Here is a 7,437-nt window from a genome sequence, read left to right as displayed (position 1 = left end):
TTCACCACAACCCTGAAAGATATGTTGTTATGATTTCCAATTTAACAATAAGGAAATGCAGGCTCAACTTCATTAAAAGAGCTGAGAAAAGCCACACAATGAGCAAGTAAAAACAGTTCCTCAGTTACAAACCCAATCATCTTTGAACCACAGCAGAGAGGCTTATGTGCTTCCATACCAGCTTCTATACATTTCTATAAAAATATTTATCAATTTCTATATGTCATCCACTTGTTTATGAGCTGCTTAAGGGCAGAGGCCCCGTCTCTTGTCATCTCTGTGATCCTTTGACTGAACAATAGTATCATCTGCAGAAGATACCTTACTGAGAGAAACGCTTGGTGCTGCAACTTGTTACTGGCTTTGACAGATCTCTCATTTTAATACTTATGATGAGCCAGGATCAACTCCTTGGCAGTGTACACCAGACCTCAACAATTACACTGATACATTACAGATATCAGATAGAGAGATAGGTAGGTAGATAGATATATAAACAGAAAGAATATAATTATTTCACTGATTATTTAAATTGTATATGTCCTTATAAGATAGAAAAGATAAATAGAAAAAAAAAAGCTTTTTTAGGGAGAATTAAACATTTCCAGTGATACTATTAATGGGTTACAATCTTTGACAATATTCACAAAAAGATATTTATTCATAAAGACAAGATTTTAAAATATCCATTCTTGTTTGAATAATATATAGTATGGAAACAGACAGTAACATATCCCTGTCCTTTTAAATGAGTCTTCCATAACTACAATCAGAGTCTACTCATTTGTCTGGATGATTGTTTTCAACATAGATCTCAAAGCATGGCTAAGAATCATACCCAAAAGAGAGGAAAGAAAAGAAAAGAAAGCCATGCTACTGCAACTCTGTATTTCTATTTTTCCTGTAGGGGCTAACGTGAAGCAGAAATCAAATGAAGCTTCTCTTTTAATTTCTTATTGGGCTGAGGGCTACAATGCCTCTCTTTCTTATTGGACACGACCTATCTAACATGTTTGTCATCAGATTTAATAGAGATAAGACACACACACACACATACACCCACACTGATCAAGCACAATGTGACACTTAAGTGCTCAATAAATATTACATATTGTTACTAAATAATTATAGATATCAGAAATCTAAAGTATGATAAAGTGTGAAATCATATATAAAAGTACATAAAATACAATATCAATTAAACGTTATAAGAAATAAAACCCTACAGATTCTGTCTGCAATATTCTGTATCTCATGAACTGGATCCTGTGGGCTTCCTATTCCATTTTGCTGAGCCCTTCCATTTTCTTTCTGTTTTTAAATTCCATCTTGAGTCCATTTACCATTTCAGAGTGGATCCCAAGTACACTCAAAAAATAGAGCCGGTACCCCCATTATACATCCTGCTCTAGAAGTGCCCACTCCCAATCAACAGTAAATATATTTTCAGCTGCCCTCAAAAATAGCCACATCCATATTAACTCCTGATGCCTTTCCTCACTCATTTGTACAGTCCTTACCTTACTCCTAACATGAAACTTATAAAATCACCTCTCTAAAAAGCATCTTTTTTCTGTATTCCTGCAAGCCTCATGAACTTCATGTTAATAAAATTGAACAAAACATCTTCATGTATCACACACACAAATACACAATTCATGTTTGTCCTGCATATCACCTATCTCAGCTATCGTGACTATCTCTCCTGTCACTAGGCCCAGGGTGAGGGATTATCCTTGGTTCCTTTCTTTCTTCGAGCCTCCACATACAGTGAAACATAATGTTATGCTGATTCTGTCTTCTGTACATGTATTAGTCAGGGTTCTCCAAAGAAACAGAACCAACAGAGATTTATCATAAGAAACTGGCTGAAGTGATTATGGAGGCTAAGTCCCAAGACCTGCAGTCAGCAAGCTGGAGACCCTGGAAAGCTGATGGCGTAAGCTCCAGTTTGAAAACCAGCAGGCTTAAGACTCAAGAAGATCTGAGGTTTCGGTTCAAGTCTAATGGCAAGAAAAGACCCATGACCCGGATCAAGGCAGTCAGGCAGGAAGAGCTCCATTTTACTTGGGAGGAATAGCCTTTTAGTTCTATTCACACCTTCAACTGAATGGATGAGGCCAACGGAAAGGCAAGCTGCTTTACTTAGTCTACCAACTCAAATAATCTCAACCAAAAACACCCTCACAGATACACAGAGGGATGTTTGACCCACTATCTGGGCACTCCATGGCCCTTCAAGTTAACACATAAAATTCACTATCGCAATACATGTGTCTGAATCTGTCCCTCCCTAGTCCCTTCCAATGCTTTAGTTCACAGTATTATCATCTCTTGAACTGATTAATATAATACCATCACCTGGCTGATCTACCTGCGTCCAGTTCTGTCCTCCTCTAGTCAACATTCTGGTCTGGTCTGAGAGTCACCATGCTGAAATACTAATTTGATTACAGGACTTCTGTCCTTAAAATCTTCCAGAGGCTTCCCTTGCGTTATAGGATAGAGTCCTCCAAGTTCCTCAGCATGGCCCATAAAACCTTTCATTATTTGGTCTCTTCCTGCTTTTCCAGCCCTACCTCCACCCTCACCCTTATTCACATGTAAGCAATACTGAACCACTTACAGTTCACCAAAACATGCCACACTTATTCACACAACTGTGCATTTGCACATGTCATTCCCATGTCCGATGTGTTCTTATACTATAACCCAGAGATGTACAGATTCTTCAAACCCTTCTTTAAATCATCTGTGAAACTTTCCCTGCTCTCCCCAAGTGGAAAAAAACATTCCCCATCTGGGCTACCTGTATCTTACATATATTTCTATTACTACACTCATTAACCTGTTTTGAATGTATTTAGTCACTCCCTGTTGAAAAGGAGAGATTCTTGAGGGCAGACAGAGTTTACTTATGTGCCAATTTCTGTTGCTTCATGCCTGTTCTCCTATAGTTGGTGGTCTGAATACTCATTGAACATATATATGTTTTAAAAAGGTGAAATCAAATACCATCTCTTCAAATGCACTGAAATGTCATCACAGGTGTATATAATTTGTCACTACCAACTATAATTTCCTAGCATTAATATAAGAGATTGAACAATTTCAAAGTAATGTTTCCGCCACCTGGTGGTCAAACAGGAAATGCTATTTTAAAATACTTCACAATTCATCTTTTGATATGATGACAGTGTTCCACTTGAAAGCAATTGAGGACTTCTGTCGCTAGAAGGCTATATTTTAGCATATTGCAAAGCATGTTTCAGAAACGTTGACAAAGAAAAGGCTTCAGTTGCATTTAATCCTACTCAATCAACCAGTACCACAATTCTAATTTTGAACATACCAAAAGAGACAGCAATATAAAATGCATGAAATTATAAGCTAAGGGAATTATCTGCCTTAGCTGAATTGTCTTTGCTGTATGAGGTTCACAGAACAAAACAGTGCATTTGTGGGTCAGCTTGGTTCTAGACGATTTGCCAGTACAATTCCTCCTTCCTTCAGGTGCTCAAACTCTGGACTTTCCTGGTTGTCTCTTTCTCTCCCAAGCCCAATGCAAACCTTCCTCATTGTTGTGCCTTTGGCTTTCTCCTATTCCAGTTTCCTCGATGTCCGCATCTTTCCCACAGCCTTAGAGAATTCCTTTAGGCAGATCACTCTCTAATCTTTATCTCCGATACTGACTCCTCTCTCAAACTCAATTCACTCACTTTCTTTGATACTATTTCAACATGACTTGATATCAGCACCTGAAACCTCATATATCCAAAACAAATCACCATCTTCACTTACACTTGGTACAGTTTCCTGATAACAGTGCTACTACCCTCCAGTCTCTAAGGTTTGAAACCTGAGAGCCAACTTTGACTTCTTCTTTGACCCCCATATAAATTCCACTGAAATATAATATTGATCCTACCGCACCTTTTGTTCCTTGGAATAACTAAGTTTGTTCTCAACTGAGGGCCTTTGCATTAAACTTTCCCTCTGTCTGGGATACTCTCTCTACCTCCACCCCCCCCCAATTTTCTCAAGGTTGGTTTCTCATTACCATTCAAGAGTCTCTTTAAAACTCACTTCTTCAGGGGCCGGCCCGGTGGCGCACTGTGCTAGTGCGCCGCTTGGGAAGCGCGGCTGCGCTAGCCCCCCCCAATTTTCTCAAGGTTGGTTTCTCATTACCATTCAAGAGTCTCTTTAAAACTCACTTCTTCAGAGAGGCTTTCCCTGGCCACCGAATCTAAAGAAGCCACCAAGTCAGTCTTTGTTACACCATCCTGTTTTAATTATCTAAATACCACTTATCACTCACTGTATGATCATTTCCTACTCATATATTCCTTCCTCACCCTCAAAAATGTGTACTGCATGAGAAACCTGGCATTCCTGGTTTATTGCCACATCCCAGAACCGGTAATGTTGAGTAAGAGCTCAATAAATATTTACTCAAACAAAAACCTTTTTATATTATCGACTCTTTGATTTCCATCCCAAAGAAATTACATATAAAACCTGGGCTGTGGCAGGATGTCTGTGGGAGACATCTCCAATCTCCTCCCTCTCCTAAACAATTCTAAACAGTGCTGCCCAATTACCCTGCCTAAATAACCTCAGCCCTCAGATCACCTAAAGGATAACTTATGGAAAACATACTGCCTGGAACATGCATAGCACATACCCAATAAAGGTTAAGTTTCCCTTCTATTTCCTGCTGAAAAATCTCCATAGGCTCCTTGCTGCCTACAGAATAAAGCATATTTTCTACTTGGCTGTCAAACCCCTTCTTAATAGGATCTAATGTAGTTTTTCATCCTGTTTTCCAGAACACCCTTTCATGCTCTGTATGCCACAGTCTAATTAAACCATTGGCCAGTAGATTCCTATATCTATACTTTACACTGTTTCCTCTTGCCTGACATACCCTAGTTCCCATAGCTCTCTAAATCCTATTCATCCTTCAAGGTAAGCAACTTCCTCCAAAAAGACTTCTTAAAGTCCTGTTCTCTAAGACAAAATAACTACTCTCCCTCTCTCCTCTGAACACCAGTATCTTTCTCTGTATCCTAGAGTCTCATTAGGTATAATTAGTGATATGATTTTGCTCCCACTAGATTGTGTGATCTTATGGGCAGAGCTCAGACATTATGTATTCTCTAGTTTGTACCCTATAGATACTGAATAAAATGGGGCTACATAAATGAACAAAAGAATTGCTCTAAAGGAAAAGAGTTAGTAGGGCAAAACTAGGAGCTGACAAGAAGAATCATCTCTCTTTGGATTTCATTATTACAGGGCAAAGATGTGCAGTATAGGTAAAAAGAATAGTCCTAAATCCATTTCCTAACAAACAGGAAGTGTCAGGTTGGGAGAGGGCAGACACTTATACTATGAAGCCAATATCACAACCCTATAGAACAACATCAAAGCTATGAAGCTACCACCCACTACAAAGTGAACCAATGAATCCACCTGCATAACTTCCTTTCTTCAGTGTGTGGATGCTATCAACATCATGAGGAATTGGTAAAAAACAATAAAATTACTGAAGTCAGCAATATACCAAATTCAGTGTCCACCCCCCATACTGTGAATGACAAACCACACAGTTCTCTCTACAATCTAGCCCTAACTATCTTTCCTGCTGAGATCCCACAGAGCTCTATTTTCTTCTTGATCAAGCCTCTTTCCAGGGGAATTTTCCTGACTTTGTTTCCCACCAAGCCACTGAAGCCACTGCTTTGACTTCACCTCTTGGCTACAGGGTTCCAACTGCTGGCATCTATACTCCTGGGATGTTATCTTTAGGTTGGCTTGGGCCTCTGAGCATCCTCTGCTAGGCAACTGAGGTTGACATTCATTTCTAACAGATGGTCCTCTTCATTCTTTTTATTAAAATCAGGTGCACTGAGATCGTTCACCCAGTGCAATGTTTCTCTAACTTATATCATCATAAAGAGAATACAATTAAGTACTGCTAGGCATAGGCATTCTGTGTTTCCAGGGGAGGGTTCCAGGAATTTCTATTTTAAATAAACATTTCAAGGGATTCACTTATTTCTCTGCATCTTCTACACTGTTTTTACCGCTAGGCATAGGCATTCTGTGTTTCCAGGGGAGGGTTCCAGGAACTTGTATTTTAAATAAACATTTCAAGGGATTCACTTATTTCTCTGCATCTTCTACACTGTTTTTACCCTATAGATACTAAACTGAAAGGGAATGAATAATTGAGAAAGTCAGAAAACTCCTATGGAGATGTCTCAAGTCTGAGTTGCATCTCTAGGGATAAGGCCTTATCTTGCCCAGAACATTTTTCAAAGCCTACCTGATATAGCTCAGAAGCACTGCTTCACTTTACTCTCAACTCATGCACTCCTGCTTACCCTGTTTCTTGCTGGAATCAAGCTCTCTAAGTTATAAGAACTTATACTGAAAGAACTTACATCTGTAGTTTTCAACTTTGCCTACACATTAGGGTGACTTTAGTTTTTTAAAAACCTCAATATCGGCCCACACCCCATGCCAAATACATCAGAATCTCTCAGTGTGGAACCTAGATGTCAATATTTATTAATGCTCTTAGGTGATTTCAGTGTGAGAACCACTGTCTTATATTAATTTATGTTTATGCTGCTATGCTTTGGATAGAAGAGAAATGGTCTGTTCCTCACTCAGGCCATCTCTACTCTCACCTTCATAACTTCCAGAATGTCTTCCTGTTTCCTCTCCATGTGTTCATGTTAATTCCTGTTTAACCTTTTAAAGTTTAGCTGGAGCTCCGCTCCCCTTTTAGGCTCACTTTTGCCATTTATTTTCTATTCTGCAAGAGTAGAGCCTTATACATTCTAGCTCTCCTATCCCCTTCTCCACACAGCAGCCAGAGCAAGAAGTTTAAAACTCCTGGTGAACACTCACCAAAGGATTCCTATTGTTCTGAGAGTCCTTTCCACTGGAACAAGCCCTACATAGCTGTGTCCCTGCCTCCTCTCTGGACTCATCCCTCATCCTCTATTCCTTACTCATTCTGCTGCACAACCGCACTGGCCTGTTTCTGCTCACTGAACATTCCTGCCTCACAGCCACGTGGATGGCTGCTCCTTCAGGATTCAGCTCAAACACCTCCTCCTGAATGAGGGGGTTCACTGACCACCCAGCCTGACTTGGCAGCCCTGCTGCATCCCAAGGTGCTCTATCACTTAAACCTGATTTATTTTCTTCACAGCCTTGGACACTCTCAGAACTTTTCCTGCTTATCAGTTTAGCTGCTCCTTCAGGATTCAGCTCAAACACCTCCTCCTGAATGAGGGGGCTCACTGACCACCCAGCCTGACTTGGCAGCCCTGCTGCATCCCCAGGTGCTCTATCACTTCAACCTGATTTATTTTCTTCACAGCCTTGGACACTCTCAGAACTTTTCCTGCTTATCAGTTT

This window comes from Galeopterus variegatus, unplaced genomic scaffold (assembly GCF_000696425.1).
Source record: "Galeopterus variegatus unplaced genomic scaffold, G_variegatus-3.0.2 Scaffold12051, whole genome shotgun sequence".
NCBI classification, from domain to species: Eukaryota; Metazoa; Chordata; class Mammalia; order Dermoptera; family Cynocephalidae; genus Galeopterus; species Galeopterus variegatus.
The sequence above is the reverse complement of the archived record's forward strand: the minus strand, read 5'-3'. Positions refer to the sequence as shown.